Source organism: Lycorma delicatula, chromosome 5 (assembly GCF_047948215.1).
Source record: "Lycorma delicatula isolate Av1 chromosome 5, ASM4794821v1, whole genome shotgun sequence".
Taxonomy (NCBI): Eukaryota; Metazoa; Arthropoda; class Insecta; order Hemiptera; family Fulgoridae; genus Lycorma; species Lycorma delicatula.
This window is the reverse complement of record NC_134459.1, coordinates 22383305-22401413: the sequence shown is the minus strand read 5'-3', so window position 1 is coordinate 22401413 and position 18109 is coordinate 22383305. Positions and strand designations below refer to the sequence as shown.

At 32.4% G+C, this 18109-nt stretch overlaps 1 long non-coding RNA gene across 1 annotated transcript; it reads right to left on the bottom strand.

Moving 5' to 3' along the window:
* Nucleotides 1-5537: 5537 nt before the first annotated feature.
* Nucleotides 5538-12423, bottom strand: LOC142325844 (uncharacterized). The gene is made up of 3 exons (XR_012756604.1): nucleotides 12027-12423; nucleotides 7773-7946; nucleotides 5538-6130 (listed from the first exon to the last, which is right to left on the bottom strand). It is a non-coding gene; the product is annotated as an uncharacterized LOC142325844 (long non-coding RNA).
* Between the last annotated feature and the right edge of the window lie 5686 nt (nucleotides 12424-18109).

The following is an 18109-nucleotide window of genomic DNA, read 5'->3' as shown; positions in this document are numbered from 1 at the left end:
TTATCCAGCTGAGTGTAATAAACACATTGTAATTAAAATAATTCTTTACAGTAATCAGAATGAGAATAGATAGTAAAGGACCGGTTACTGTCATATTGTAAGTGTGATTCGCTAGTTCTCCATAGAGACTTTTGTCTCCATAGAGACTTTTGTCTCCATAGAGACTTGGAAGTTTATAAAACAAGTCGATTACTACAGAAGAAAAATAAGAGGCTATTTATTTCATCATTGTTGGACTGGGGACAATTGAAGAGGCTTTGGATCCAACTCGGAACAGAAATTGAAAGATCGATTTTGCAAAGGTTGGTAGTGATACACAAATTAGAGCCATCAAACAAACAAATGTGAAAAAATGTAAATTCTACTTTTGCCGTTAAACCAAATTTGAAATAAAGTAGCTCGCTATCAGGCCCGATTCTATGCCGATGCTTTGGAATTTTTAAATATGGGAGGAGAGAAATTTACATTTAATCAGGGTTGGCTTGATCAACTGAAGTCCTAGACAATTAGTAAGATTTTGTCAGTGAAAACACTAAAAAATTAAGAAAATAACCGATGCTGAAATCTTGAAATTTCAGTAAAGGTTTTCAAATGTGATAAAACCGGTTTAAATTACAAAATACTATCATCAAAACCCTGTTTTTAAAGAAGAAAAGTTAGCTCTTGGCTACAGTGAGGCAAAAAGAGGTTTAACCATCACGCTTACCGTTCAAATAAATTGGGGTTTAGTAAGTTTGTTCTCATTGATGAAGCCTAACACCCGAGAGCTTTTAAAAACATTAACTCCCTTCCCATGAAGTATACTAAAAAAACAGTGTACAGATGGATTTACAAAATGGTTTTATGAAGATCTTTTTTTTTGAATGTGCGAGATAATCTGCTATATAAATCATTCATGATGGATAATTTTGTCAGATAAAAATTAAGTCGGTTAGTGGGAAATTCATGCTCTTTTCAATGTTTTTAATGTAAAAGATATACTTTATTAACTGCCAGAATTTTGGGAAGCTGTCAAAACTGATGATGACAGTTTAAAGTCGGGATAATACTTTAGCTCAACATCAACAAGAAACTGAGTGAGTCAGAAAGTCATCAAACCTCTTTTATGACTTGCAGTAATCTACGAACTACTGAGGGTCAACTGAAAAAGCCATTAAAAGGAGTAAGATTCTTCATTGACACTATGGTGGATGCGTAATGTTGCAGCATAGAAGCATGAAATAATGGCAGAACAAGGTCATAAAGGACTTCTTTCAACGTTTAAAATGATTTATAAAGTTATTTAATGTAAAATAATAAATTTTTGTTACCTTTATTTAGAGTAATTTTTACTTTTACTTTTAAATATTCACTTTAAATGTCATACTCTATTAACTATATACATATATGATTTTCTTAAAAATGCTATTTTATTGGCCTAATAGAATATTTAAAAATATAAGTATAAGTTGTGGAAATGTTAAGCATAGATTTATTTTTAAACCAGAATTAATGGGGCCAAACTGTATTACTGAGCGTTTAGTTCCAAGGTATGGTCCATTTATATAAACTTGACTGAGCAATGTTCTACTGCAGTTTAAACAATAATGCCATAAATTAAAATGGTTTTAAAAAATAATATTAAGATGCTACAAAAAAACATCAAATAATTTTCACTTTCCAATTTGTTATTAAGCATCAGGATAAATCTATAAAATAAGAAAAGGTGTCAAACATAAATACTCACCGAACATAAATTCATTGAGTAAGGGTTTCTTATGAACATAGAAGGAAACTTTGAAGAATGAAAAATTGGAAGACTTTTGTTGGATTTATCCAAGAATTCTTGGAACCACTGGTCACGTTGGAATTTTGCTCTACAAAATTATTATTAAACATAAAAGAACCTTGAAAAATAATCTTAATACATCACTCAATCCACTGCATGAAAGGGGAAGATGAAAATCTCAATTAGTTCATAATTATTAGGCGGTGCAACCCCCTGCAATACTTATATTTAAAAATAGATGCATAATGGAAAAGATTAAATTGTCATTAAATTAAATTACATTGTTCTTGTTCACCATGATCAAAACCGATTAGAAATTAGGGTGGTATGATTTCTGCAAGGAGCATAGTCCATGCAAATATTTGTTTGGTACTTAGTGGAAATCATATTTGTGAAAAAGTATACCTTTTCAGTTCACTCGTCTCAAAATTCATAGAACCATAGCTAACCTGAATTGCACTCTTATCTTGAGGTTGCACTACTCCAAAACTGTTTTTGCATCAACGGAGTGAATCTAGTAAAAAAAAATTATAGGAATTGATCATTTAAGATATAAGGTAAAATAAGAACAAAATAACCGACTTAGAATCAAATCACTGGTTAGTTGGAGGCCTAATACCCTAATTACAATACAATTTCTCAAGCTCTGCAAACTAAGGCATCTGTCTCGGCTATGACTTTGTAATTTGAGGCAAATCTTCGCCCACCAAGCCATTTCTTCAGATTCAGGAATGGGAAATAATCACTCTGAGCTAAATGTGGAAGCAATTTGAAGCGCAGTTTGTGAATTTTAGCAGCAACAACAGAAAATGTGTGCGCAGGTTCATTGTCAAGGTAAAAAAGCACTTTTTTCTCTCCTAAATGTGAACGTTTGGTCTTTTAATGGCCTCCTTCAATCGCTTCAACATTGATGAATAATATTCTCCGGTGATTGTTTTTTTCTTTTTCGAAGTAGTCAATGACATTACACCATGAACATCCCAAAAAACAGTGGCCACGACTTTCCCGCAGGTCCAATACTTTTTGCCTTCTTTGGAGCCTTCCATCGGTTTCGACCCACTGTTGCTTTGTCTCAGGGCAGTAATAATGAATCCGCTTTCCATCAGCAGTAATGAAACATTGCAAAAATTCAGTCGAGTTACGGTTGAACATGTCCAAACACTGCTGAGAAATGTTCATTTGTCTGTGTTTCTGATCAACCGTTAAACACGGCACCCATTGTGCCGATAGCTATCTATATCCAAATGCTGGTGTAAGATGCGAATACGGTCTACTGATTTTTTGCAAACTCTTTTATCTTCAACCGTCAATCTTTTAAATCCGCATTGTGGATTTTTGCAATGCTTTCATCGGTCATGGTGGTTGCAAAGCAACCTACAACAGAGTATAAGAAGCTTTTAAGTATAGCCTACAAACATTCTAAGTACGAGGTAAGTTCTTACCTGAGATACATGCATTTTATACAGTATGTATAATTAATATGTAATGCATGACATAAAAACTACACTTAAATTTTTCTATAGTACTATTAAGAAAAATAACTATTCAATTTTAATTCATTATAAAACGGGATAAAACATTCATAAAAAAAATTAGATTGAATTCTTATTACCTCTAATGAAAACCTCTATTTAACAAATTTTTCCTGGGATTCTCGATTTCATTATATAAAGATTTGACCATATATGACAGCATAGCACAGTTATATGACAGCGTAGCACTCTTTGGGTAAGAAGAAAATAGAAAATTATGGTTATGATGAGAATACTCAGACAGCTCAGTTTTTACATGGATTTGAATACTAGATCGTGGATACCGGTGTTCTTTGGTGGTTGGGTTTCAATTAACCACACATCTCAGGAATGGTCGAACTGAGAATGTACAAGACTAACACTTCATTTACACTCATACATATCATCCTCTGAAGAATTATCTAAACGGTAGTTACCGGAGGCTAAACAGGAAAAAGAAAGACAGCTCAGTTTCTTGTAATTGTTTTATAAAAACAGAAACCAATCACAAAAACTAAAAACCTTTTGTTATATGCAAAAGTAAATGAAAGAAAAAAAAATCAAAAAATTGACTGATACAGTTCCAAACATTTTTTTAAATGTTGGAATATAATATACACAAATTTAACAGGATTAGCAATGAAAAAAAATAATTTTATTGCTCCCTATGATTATACATGTGTTTAAATTATGCGGTTGTAATATGTGGTATTTAATAAATTCTATAATTCAAGCTTTGAGTCCTCTACTACCTAATCCTCCCAAACAGTATTTGAATGCGGGAGGTAATAGAGAGAGAACTAGTACAAAACTTTCTGCGAGACCTACCTTAAAACTCTCAAAATTGTTGGCCAGATCAGTTGTAATCTAGATAGTTTGCAGCCACCTAACTGTTTGCACAAATGAAGAACCGACTGCAAAAATTATACAGCGAGTTAAACTTTAGCAGAAACATTGCAGAATTTAATAGATTCAAGTTATGACTGAGGGGTGGAACTCTGTTTCTTTACAGATTGATGCTGGGACTTCTGAATGTAGTGTTGCTACCACTGGTTTGCAATGTAGGTGTTCAAATCGGGTTTTCAAAGGTAATATTTATTTACAACAAGTAAGAACAGCATGCGTGATTTTAATTGTTTGTGTTCATTTAATTAAGCAAAGATCTTTTAAAACCTAATTCGAAAACCTAATTTGTCTAGAAGCAGAGCTGGAACAATCCAGTGGCAGTCTCTGAATTAGCTTAATATAGAGCAAAAGCTAGATAAGCAAAGCTAAAATTTTTAACAATTTTTCCTGTACAAAAAGCGTGCAGTTCTAAAACAGTTTTCATTTCTTAAATTCAAAGATTTTCTTATAATACCCAAAAGCCATAAAACAATTCCAAATATATCGACAGTAACCCATGATGATGAGGCAAAAAGTTTGATATTTCAAATTTGCAAAAGCTCTTAGCATGAAAGTCATAGAAATTCTTTTGGACCTTAAGATTTTTAGTAAATCTGATAAAATTTTATCAAACTTTATCAGAGTGCTTAGTAGACTCCAAAACATCATATTTCTGCAAGAGTGATCTTAGAAAAAAAATTGCATTGCACCATTGTTTTTTACTCCAAAGTTAAATATATATATTTCTAGCCAAATCTCCTTCCTTTGGAGAATATCCATAAGCCTGAAGTATCTGAAGTTTTATGCAAAAGTGGATTGCCAACAAAAAATTAAATAAATAATTTTTTTGTTGTTCATCTCCTCCTACTGCTGCAGGTGTCCAGGACATCCTTGTCCACATAGAGGTATTAAACAAAAGGTGCAGTAGGAATGGTTTTTTTCTTGTCTATAAAGATTCAGTAATGCAGAATCAGATGTAAGTCAAAAGAGAACAAAGCCACTGACTGGTAAATAACCCTAAAAAACTTTCACATTTTGGTAGGAAATCTGATGAGAAAATAATAATACCTGATAATGACCCTTTCCAGATGAATCGCACAAATGAAATTGATGCACATCAGTTTTTAAGCCCTGAAATCAGGACCGCTAAAAAATCTATTCTTTGTATCTATCAGTACACAAAGGTATTGGTATATAGTCCCGCCTTAATTTTCTGTTGTAACACAATATATTTAATTGAGAAATATCTTGAAAATTTTTGTACAGCTTTCTAAGTAAAGTAAAAGTGCAGGCAACAGTCCTAGTTCTTGCGTCGAACAAATATAACTTTAAAAATATTTTTATCAGGTTAGTTTCAATAATTATAATAAAGATTAAGCGAGCATAATTTATTATACAACATACATGCGATATATACATTACAAGCATTATGTAAATCTCCATAGAAGAAAATAACTCGTACGTAGATAACATTTACCGTTTAATAACTTTATCATTATCATAACCTCTACAATATGTCACTGAAATAGTTTAAAATAAATATGAATTATTAACACAAGTAATCTGTCTTTATCATGATATGAAAAATAAATTTTAACTTAAGATAAATTTTATACATATTCTTTTCTGACAGAAACACTTCTACTTAAAAATATTAAATGTTTAAAATATACAAGAAAAGTAAGTGTGTGTGTGTTTTATATATATATATAAACACAGCAAAATCATTTAAAAAATTATATAATTGTACTCAGATACCATCATGTATAATTACATTCAAAATTGTTTTACACTTTCTGTCACTAAATGCATTATTCGAATTTACAATAAAAACCTTTGAACAACTAAGTTTCATTAAAAATATTTATAATTATTGACTGTTTTTGTGGTGCTAATACAGGTACTGTAAGTAAAGTTGAATTCTTCAGCAGATTAGCGGTTAACAATAATGGCATGCTTGATATTCCTGTAAATAAAACCGTTGAGTTAAAGCTAATTCATGAACACAACATAAGTTATAATAAAAGTAGATGCAGAATAATAGATGTATAAGTAAATAAAATAAATAATTATACTGAATTGTACTAAATTATATTAAAAAATAAATAATTGTGTAAGAAACAACACACAATCATACACACACACACACACACATAAAATTTATAACAAACCAATTATGTTTATCAAATTGATATTTGAATAACGGTACTTCTAGAACTAAAGTAAATAACTGTTTTCCAATAAGTTTCTTTTGACATATAGAAAATAATGTGTTGTTGCGGTGGAGGACCCGCTTTTTGTCTCGCCAAGATTTGTGCAGGCCTTGTCTTGCAGTCTTGTCTTGTGCAGGCCTTTTCTATCACTTAATCACTGAAGGACACTTTTATAGTATTCCTGGTCGATTGTCTGCTCCCTAGGGGCAAACTCATGATGCACAATACCCGTAGAATTGAAGAAAATCACCAATATTGTCTTCACAATCATCACATTTGTCTTACTTTTTTTTTTTATAATATTGAACTTGGGACCCTTCCACTGCAACGACTGTGCCTTTGTTTCTAGGTTATACCCATAAACCTGTGATTCATCACCTGTAATTACTCTATTTAACAAGTCTACAATCAGAATGTTTTTGTTACTTTTTAAAGTGGAAGGCCAGCTGGACTAGGGGTCATCTTCAACTGATTGATGGCCATCTTTGAATCTTTTGAACCGGATAAAAACATTACCCGACAGGAATGGGGCTGTGGCCATCAGAAGAATACTCGATAGAGTGGATTATAACTTGTACAGCAGAGAAGACGGAATAATAGCTATTGAATTTAGTGACACGATTATTGTGGGTACATACATCAGCCCCAATTGCACTATAGAGTTTTTTCAAAACCAGATATTTAACCTACAGCAGATCATGACCAGATGGCGGAAAAGAGTGGTAGTGGTTGGAGATTTTAATTGTAAAACTACTGTAGCGGGTGCCAATTCTACAAATGCTAGAGGTAGAATTCTCGAGGACTTGTTGGAGGTTATGGGTGCGTGCTGTATAAATGATGGGGCTCCTACATACAGCGCAAGAGGTCACCAATCAACAATAGACCTGGTAACTGTGGATAGTAGGTTTAGAGCAGATACCGTCGAGTTTGCTGTCCTTACCGAAGAAACTGGTAGTGATCACAAGGCCGTATTGGTTAACATCAGAGATTGTCCAAGGCGGGTAAGGCAGGATAATATTATCTCTAGATTAACGGATTTCCAGATACACCGGGTAGCAAATAATGCGGCAAATAGGATTAGGAACTGTGAAAACATAGAACCGGAAAGACTTTCTTCATCGTTACATAGTAACGATGAAGAAAGTCGACGTGCTGCCCAAGACTATAGACAGGCCAGGAAAAAGCTTAACTTTCTCATTAAGCAATCTAAGAGGAATAAATGGCAAGAGCTCTGTAACGAACTTGACACTGACCCTTGGGGGAAAGCATTTTAACATTAAACATGAAGTAACATTACATAATGATCAGTACTATTGTAACTGCAATACAAAAAAAACATTCGTATGACTATATAACCGCATTTAAAATAACAAAAATATTTACTACAAACATTACCTGAACGGAAACTTGATGGTAACCGCTAGACATCTCTTCTGATTCCCTTTCATCAGCATCATATGGACTATTAGCAGGACTTCGAGCTTGAGGATGTCATCTTTTCTTTTACAACTTGCCTTTTTTCGTCCTTTTCCAGCGGCAATTTCCTTTCCGATCACCTTCTTTCTTCACCTATCAAAATCAGAAATTTCAATCGCATACTCAAATCAATAAATTTGTGAAACGCTAAGTTCTTTGAACTAAGTATCTTTCTGGTCAATTGCCAGTCCATCAGCACAACTTACGGTTACATTTTTTCTTTTTTTTAAAATAGAATATGAACATCAGTTTATCAAATAAAATTTACGTTACATATCTGTAACTCAAAATCGGATTTTTAAAGTAGTACTTTTATTTAAATTCTAAAAGCTATACCTTTCATGCGTTACTTAAAAATATAATTTTAAACAGAAAAACTGAAAGTACAGTAAACCTTAATACTTTTTTTGGGGAATAAAAGTACATTTAAATTATATCAGGTGCAGCATATAGAAAAAAAATTATGAAATTACTACCTGTATAATAGAAAGAATGTAAGCAACAGTACAGTAAAATCAAAATGAATCGCATCTCAATATTCTTTGTACGGTCTACACATAAGGTCTGTTTAATGTGTGATTTTTTCCACGTTATCCAGCAGAATTTTATCAGATGGCTTACAAATACATTAGGGTGAAAATTATTTTTACGCTCGACAATAATTTACCTTCCTATCAAATCAAAAATTCAGTGTTCTTAACTAAAAATTTAATCGGTCGATTTAATTCTGATTACAACAAAAAAAACAGACTAAGATTTTAATAATGATAGTCAAAAAAATACTGTGGAAAGTTGAGCGAATGACACATATTTCAATAAAAAAAATATTAATCTGTATAAAATCTGTATTTCAGTGAAATAGGTTCATCGAATACATACCGGCTGTCGATTTAAATTCGTATTTCATGTTTTTTAATGACTACTACTCCTTTAGGTATTCCAGACCGACGCTATCATTTGCAGTATTGATTTTGTAACGCACAACTTATAAAGAAAAAAATATTGTTTAGCCAGCCGTTTAATCATTATTACCTTTGTTTATTCACAGTCTACATTAAACTTGTCCCAAACAACCGTTTGAATTTCCAACTGACAATTTACGGAAAAGTAAACTAGTAATTTTAAGAAAATGTATCGGTTACTCCGATAACATATTGATTTACCAAACAGACTTTTCTTCTTTGTTTGAAAAAAAGAAAAAAAATTATGACTGGCTCAGGGACAGCCTGGATCGATAAAAAATCTTTACAGGATTGTAGTGTACATTAATTATCGATAAATTATATTTTTAATAAGGATTTATTTTTTAACATATTTTTTCTTTTAGGTACGGTAAGTATATGATTCATATATATAGTATCTTTTATTTATTTATTTTTCACTCTCCTCCCCCGGGTCGGATCGACCGGTCGGTATTTCGCCACCCAGAGGTGTCTGTTTTACTCTAACGGGCCTTCCCACCTACCAGCTTAATATACGGCACGGTAGGTCGGCCCGCCGGTCAGATCTTTTGAGTGCTCTTTATTTGCGTTTTTGACATCACGCCATACCTTGGCTAGCCGCAGCGTGTGTCACGTCTTTTCTCTTAATATCACGTACCTATCATCCCCTGGAGTCCCCAGCGGATCATTGATGTCGACACACCTAAGCGTGCCGACTCACCGCTGGGGCTATCCACCCTTCCTTATTCTAATTTTTAAAAACCCGGTTGCCTTTCTTCTGCGTCCTTTGTTGTTAGGACCTTTCTAATAAAGTCGGCTACTTTTCTCCATTTTCCTTCACCTTGCAACATTTCAGTAGTTATTTCTCCAGTCCTCATATATTTTTTTTTTTTTTTTTTTTTTTTTTTTTTTTTTAAACACCCCCAACAACCCCGGCCTCCACCGTTAGGCTATGCGCAGGAATTTCGGAGTGTCGTGGCAGTCGACTGTCCCCCTGTCTTGCCTTTTTTTGGCGTCCCATCGGGGTCCTCTCGGTTTTATCAAGATGCAGTAGCTCTCCCTTCTGGACGACCACTACATCCCTCCACTGAGAGGATACCCTTCCCGTCCCTATACTAGGTTGCCGGCTACGCCTTGCGCGAAGCCAGCAAACCGCCGAGTCCCCCCTCTCACACCTGAGGGTCCCAAATGCATCATCGGAGCACCCCAATTCACCTTCATTCTTGCATATGAAGGAGCCAAAGCGTCCTCTGCATCCAGGCTGCCTCCCTGGCCCTGCACGGTGATCACGATTCGCCCCTTGTATTTTTTTTTTCACACCCATCCGCAGGACACAACACAAGTAATAAAACACACCACCGCTTAGCCGCCATCAGGAAAACGCAGTTAAGCCTAGTAACACACACCGTACAATAAAATAAAATTCGGTAAACACAGTAACTTCCCGCTGCTGCGGCAGCTCTCGTCGCAGTCAGCCACCACTATCACGTTGGCTGCGATTGCACTCTTCAACCGGCAGCAAAACACAAAACAACTCGATAAAATGAAATAAAATAAGATAAAATAAAACACAATCAGGACGATAGCGAAGAACCCTCCCTTCAGTTGCAGTCCATCACGTTGGTGTCTGCTCCTTTCGCAAACGCGGGCACGTTCGCTGTGAGTGCCCTCGTAGCCGTTAGCAGGAACGGAAACGCAATCGATAAGATAAAATAATACCGCAATCATACGATACAAGGAAAATACATAATAAATGAAACCCACACTTCATGTTGTCTCTTCGGCGATGTCACCTCTAGCCGTGGCCCTCCTGCACACGGTCGAAGTGATCGTGCTTGTCATCTCGAGCCGGCCGTAGAGTACCAACCACAGTGACAATGAATTCACAATACAATACAACACAAAAATAAAATATATAATAGAAGAAACACACGGTATACTCGCTAGGGACATTGCTGCTTACCTGCGCCTAGAAGTCTTCTCCCCACTCTCTTCCATGTTCCTCCTTCGTCTTCAGGATGCTAGCCACCGTGCTCTGTACCGCCTCCCATTCTCTCTTCCCTTTCAGCATGTGAGCTACAGTTGTTTCTGGAGTGAGGCCATCTGTGCCTTGCCTACACCGGACCGCATCCGATCCTCATATCTGCAATTCCTGAATCTAACCTATATTGTGCCCGTTTGTTACAAACTGTAAACGTGTGGTCGGCATCATCATCATGGCCGCAGTACATACAGGCCGGTTCTAGTCTTTTCCCGATCTTATGCGGGTAATTATTGAAATTACCGTGGCGCGTATAATACTGTGTCGTGTAGTAGTAATCTATTTCACCGTGCCTCCTTCCAAGCCAGGCCTGCAGGTCAGGGATATCAGCTCTTTTGTTCTCTTGGCAGGTCCCTCCTCTCTCCATCTATCCTGCCGTCTGGATAATAGCCTATGCTTATTATATATACTATCTACCAGAATTTATTTCACTAGCGGTTTTTCCATCGCTTAAATGTAATGAATAGTGCATCCTGCGAGAACACCTTTTCACTGAAGACTAAAGGTTCCTCCTAAAACCAAGAATAAGCTATAAATGTCTTCTTTTTTAAATGAGCTTTTGTGAGATTTGTTTTAACTTACCGATATTGTAACATTTTTATTACATCTCTGGCTTATTGGAAAAAAGTAATATTATATAAGCTTACAGTTAACTTATTATTTAAGTTTATTAGATGTTTTCCCGTATTACATTATCATTATAAAACAATTTTATTGTGCGATAATGATATATAAAACTTTAAATTTTTGTCGATTATTAATCTACAAAATCTAACATATTAGAAACATGTTTTCTGTCATCGACGATCTGAAACATTTTCTTATTTTTTTGGTAAGCTCTGCCTAAAACCTATTAATGACTATCTCAAAAACTAACTCCTCTACTACTTCATACCGTGGACTCACAATTTCTTAGATCGATTACTACTATATTGTTAATTAAGGTTTTATTAAAAATTACTCGAGTTTGTATAAAAAGTACATAAACTTTAGTCAAGATATAAAAGTATTTGTACTTGAAATCGGTTTGTTAAAAATGATTTGCTTTACTGTTAGCGCCTTCTGTTTTTGTCTTTTTACATTTCTATAATAAAATAATTGAATTAATGTCCTTTAAAATGAAAAAAAGATTACACAGCCTTAATTTGTAATAGTTAAAAAAAAAAATTTAGTACTGTTTGCAGTACTTACCTGGTTGCCAATTTTGATGGTTCATCATTTTCACCTGCTTCTATATTTTTAGTTTTTTCTGATATGTGTAACAGAGTCCTGAAAATTTCTTTTATTTTAGGTCACAACAGCACGATTGAGAAGTTTTAAAATTTTTCCTTAATTTTCTACATTAATATAGTTTTATTACTATGGTCAACAATAACTTTGATATAAGATTAATATTTTTGGGTGCTATTCCAAATGAAGTCAGAATTTCCCTGTTGGACTCAAACCTTTGGAAATTAATTGCCCTTAGTATTTTTTAGCAGGTACATGTGCATTAGAAATGCAAGTGCAACATATTACTTATTTTATTTATTGTAGTAATAAACTATAATTTATTTGAGCTGATAAATAGAGAAAAATAAGTATTATTACTTACACAGTAATTAAAACAAGTACAAATGATACATTCCTGTCATTTTTTTTCTATATGTTAATTGTCACCCGTTGTGTCACAGAACGTGTCAAATAAGTTACACATTGCACAGCATATATGAAGTTGATTTTGGTGACTCAGCACTGGATGCAATACTGTAAACAATAAAATGTGTCAGCTGACTAAAAAATATTCTATTACGCATTATGATTAATTTAAATACATAATTACAAGGATAAACTGAATAAGTTTATTTGACTTATTTCAAAACAACTAAGTCCACATAAAAAAACTATTAAGGTCCACTTTCATGTATTCGAATACTGGGTTCGAATCCCAGTCACACATGATATTTTTTATGTTACAAAATTCCATTTTCACATCCCACTCACAAGCTTCAAGCTTATATGATGATATCATCATCAAACAAAAAAAAAATACAGGAACTATAAAGAGTAACCTATATGATGTGATGTATATTTAAATATAGTTATTCTATTTAGTTTATATAGTAAATATGCAGTACCTACATAAAATTGGATTGTAGAAAATAAAAATTGTATTAAAAATGAAAAACTTGAATAGTAACTGGGGAGTTTATTTGAATATATGTTTATATGAAAAATGCATGTCGAGAAATTGTAAAAACAAATGTTAAGTACTGTACAAAAAATCTGTCAAATGAAAATCTTACATTTAATGTAAGATTTATTTAATTTATTTATCTGTCACTCTCTGTCACTCAAGGACATATTCAACATTTATACGATAGTAATCCAAAACGGGTAGAGCCATAGAATTACTAACCTTTTTCTTCCTTTTCTTGTAGTAAATAAAGATCTTTAATATTTAAGAGAGTCAAAATAACAAAGCGATATTAAATTATATATGACAAAGTATTACTTCTGTCGGTAATATTTAAATAATTAATAATTAAAAAACCCACTTACCAACAATTCTCTTATATATATGTTGAAGCGTAGTATATAACATAACGGTGGAGACACTCATAGTGACAGGACATTAGGTCGACATAATTTTAAACATTTGACAACCTCTGTTATATTATATTACATTACATAAACAAATTTACACGACGAAGAAGTTTTAGTTTTATTAAGATTATAACACATTTTTTAAGTTCCTGATGATGGAATTTTATTCTGAAAGCGCTTGAATGTATATACAAAGGAATTGTTGCTAAGTGGGTTTTTTAATTATTAATTGTATAATCATACCAACAGGCCACGTTTGATAAAATTAATATTTAAATATCAATTAGTATCAGTATTGTGTTGCTTTATTATAATTCTAAATTATAACGTACTGAAATTTAAGTAAAAACTGAATTAAAATAAATAAAGTTGTATAGTTATATATATATATGTGTTAAATGCCATAACAAAAAAGGTTATCTCTCAACTGGTATGAGATATAAGCCAGTCTTGAAATAGGCACAAGTATTCCCAATCATATTGAGAACACTCTTCACTTGAAGAATAAAGTGGTTTCCTGTTGCCTTTTTCACTGAGCCAAACATATTAATGTGTATTGGTATAGTAAGGTCATACAGATGTTCAGCTATTTATAAGAGAGCAAAGGTCACGTGTAGGTTTTGTGAATAAAGACTCATTACAAGATCTGTAGTGAACATCATAATCAGAGAAAATAACTCAGGTTAGTGCTTCTCATATCTTAAGTGCTTTACATGTGTTTCAGAAATAAAAACCACTGAAATAGAAAAAATAAATTTCTTTTATCCAAAAACAGGTAGGAGTAATTACTCCTACCTCTTGTATTCCCTAGATATAGTTAGCAGTAAGTGTAATCCAAATGGGCATACCATTTGTACCACAAATGGGTATTTGCACTACTTTGAATGCATCAATAAAATAACATTTTTACTAAAAATAACCTTAGTTTCACAATTATTAAGTAGTTTATACATTAGACTGGTAGAAATGTTGTCTGTCATTTATATTAATTGATATTGTTAATTACATTTTTTATCGATCAAATAAAACATATCATAAATTATAAACTGTGTTGTAATCATTCCTAAATTTAAATGCATTAACTGATCATAAATTTACACATCACATGATGTGTTGATTATTTATAGTTTTTTTTAATTTGTTTTTAACAAGTTATTTTAAAAATAACTTTTTGTATATTGCACTTATATAAATTATGATTTTAAAATTTCAATGTAATTTTTTCATTTTTCTTTTTTTGATTCCTGAACCCAAAACCTGGATTTAGATGTCCTTTTTTATGTCTGTAGATATATTGTTATATGCATAACCTGAATTAATATATAACTTTTAAAATTAATTGAATACTAAATAGCTTGTTTTCAGAATTTTGAATTTTTTCTTTCAGATGACTTTTCAGAGCTAGTTGGCAACACTTTCTTAAGTGGAGATACCAATCATTCTGTTTTTAATAGCAAAAATCTTAAAAAGGTTAGAGACTCATTAAACAGGAGACTGAATGTTATAAATTTGATGCGTTGTGTTTTTTCAGTCTAATATTTTATTATTATTATATTTTTTAATTTATGTGTGTTTAAAAATTAGATTGATAAATAATAAAAGTAAGAAGCCAAGGCTGGATGTTTTTGAGGCATTAATGCCTAAACTACAAACTTAACATTTTGATAAAATTGTAATAAAACATATTAAGCTTATTTGAAAACTTACTAGCCAAATTGAGCTCTATATCTAAGGTTTAGATGAGGAATATTAATCTATGGATAATTAATTTAGAAACTATTATTCACAAAATGCAGTTTCATTTCACAGTTAAAATATTCATCTGTTGCCTAGTTCAGAATACTATGATCTTTTTTTCAAGACTTAGTTCATTTTATCTACTCTTCAAATAACTAAACTCTTTTTTTTCAGACGACTTCATAAATTTATAATATATTCAGCTACTTCACAATAACAGTTTTTTTTTTTTACCTTTTAACATACTCTATAAAGTGGGAATCTTTGTTAGATTTAGATGTAAAATGAAGAATTCTTATATTTTTTCAAAATATTAATACCTGTGGTTGCACAGGTCTTATTATTTTTAACATATTTCTTTTTAATATTTTGTGGAACAATATGTTGAATGAAATATATGTACTTATAGAAAAAGTTACCTAAAGGTTTATTAAACATCACTTCTACACAGGGTACAAGATTCACCGCTAGATTTTATAAGCAATCTGAAAATTTTCACACTGATCCTTAGTATAAATTTTTTATGAACAAAAGTTTTGGATGCTGCCAGAGTAATAATTAAAAGATTATGTTCTTATAGTTCTCAATCAATAAGTATAAACTTAATCTGTTAAGAAATTTGTCTGGATATTATCTATACATTTCTTGCTACTGATTCCAGTCCAACTAGAGCTTATAAAGTCCATTTCAAAACTATGATGCTAATAAGGACAATTAGGAAATGTAACATTTAAATCCTAATGTGATATCAGAAGCTATGCAAATGACTAATAAGGTATTATAACTTTTTTAAGTCCACGTAAAGTGGATTGCTTTGAAATAAGAGAATTGTATGAATTTAGTTGCATTCCCTTATTCTTTGAATTATATTTTTCAAGTAGAATGTTTCATTTTTTTAATAAAAATGGTCAGTTTGTAAATTTGAGTACTTGGCAGGGTAAACAATAAAATAAACTCTGGAAAATCTACTTAAATAATCTCTTCTTAAATCTACTGTAACAAGAATTTTAACTTTTGAAGTTTTAAGAATTTTGCTAAATAAAGATTGACCCCAAAAAATAATCCTCTCCATTGAAAGAAAATATCTGAAACAACCATAGATATCTTGAAATCAACTGTATAGATAAGACATACAGTCTGATGAATAAATTATATCTGATTTCTTCAATTACTGACAGTTTGAATTTCAATATCAAAAATTTACACATTAAAAGAAAAATGAAGAATCCTCTTCTGACCCAAAATTACGTTAAAAATTGATACTTGCCCTTCTTTAAATTTGGTCAGTTTGAATTTGAAGCTAGTTAATTTTTGAGAAATAATTATGATGTTGTTCACTATCGCAAACTACTTGGACAGTTACTCAAGGCAGGAGATTGGTTCTTAGTGGTTATCTAAATTTGAAGCCTGCATAACTGCATGCAGTTGTCACTTGTAATGGCAATAATCAAGAGAGAATTATACAGAGCATTTGGAAAGTCGCTGTGCAGTATCCTTTAAAATTAAGTGGTGAATTTTGTTCTTTTGGCGTTAGGTTGGTTGCGCTGTGGGTTCATCCTGGTTTTTTAGTGCTGTCCGGGATTGCAAAATTGTGTGGGGTTTGAGAAATATTATGACTGGTGAGGATTTTTTTAAATTTTAGACCTATATGGTCGACAATGTGCTTTTAAACATTCTCTTACAGCTGTGCATCTCTCAGCTGACCTTGGAGCAAGCACTGATGTCAGTTTCGACAGAGGCATTGCTACTGGTCTCGCCACAACTTTTTACTTACTCATTTGGCAACACAACAGGGACAGTGTGTTTATGTTGTTTTCGTCTGTGAAGTAAGTAACTTGTCTACGTGTTTTTGATCATTTTATTTCTATTTGTTTTTTTCTCATCGTTTACCAACGGACAAAAGAAAATGTGTGTTTATTATTAACCTGCAAGAGAATATAAATTTTTGAAATTGTGTAATGACAATCACAATGAAAGTCGTTTATTGCACATTAAGTACTGGAGAATTTTCTGTTGCACATAAAGGAAAGGGTGATATTGAAGACGACATGAAAACAGCTAAACATAGGAATGCTACTAATGCTACTGGTTCAGCAAACATAAGAGATTTTTTTAAAGCCAAAGGGTGGAATAACAACAACAGTGATCTGGTATGCTGCTACCTTTCCATACCAAATTGCTAGATACGAACTCAGTTTGAAAAAATAAGACTGCACATCTAAACCGGTTGAAAAGTTATATGACCCAAAATTTTCATCTGCTAGAACCAAAACCGTGGCAATTATTGTTAACGTTATTTTGCCATTTATATTTGATAATGTGTTGCGTTCTTTGGAAAACATTAATTATGTAACAGCTACGATGGATAGTTCAAACAGAAGTGAAGCAAAACTTGTTCCGAATGTTGTAAGATATTTCAGTCCGGAGAAGGGAATTCAAGTTAAACTTTTATATGTCGATGAAGTGTCAGGTGAAATTGCTCAAATTTTGACTCTGTATCTTTTGCAGTTTGTGAAAAAATTTAAACTTGAAGAAAATTGCTGATAACACTAACAGTAATATTTGTGGTGTGAAGAGAAAGGGGAATGAAAATGTGTTCATAAAAGTTCAAAGCGATTTGGATAGACCTATTTTAGAAATTGGTTGTTCAGCCCACATCGTATACAATTCAGTATAAATAGCATGTGATTCTTTACTCCTTAACATAGAAGTTATTGTTTAAAAATTTATAAATATTTTCACATATATACAGTAAGAGTAACAAAACTTAAAGAGTTCTGTGAATTTATGGAAACAGATTACAAAAAGTATTATCTCATAAGAGCACAAGTTTTCTTAGTTTCTTATCTGCAATATTAAGAATTCTTTCCATTTTTGATGGCCTAAAATCATACTTCTTATCGTGTGACTAATACCAAAATTAATATTTGATTTTTTGAAAATCTAGAAAG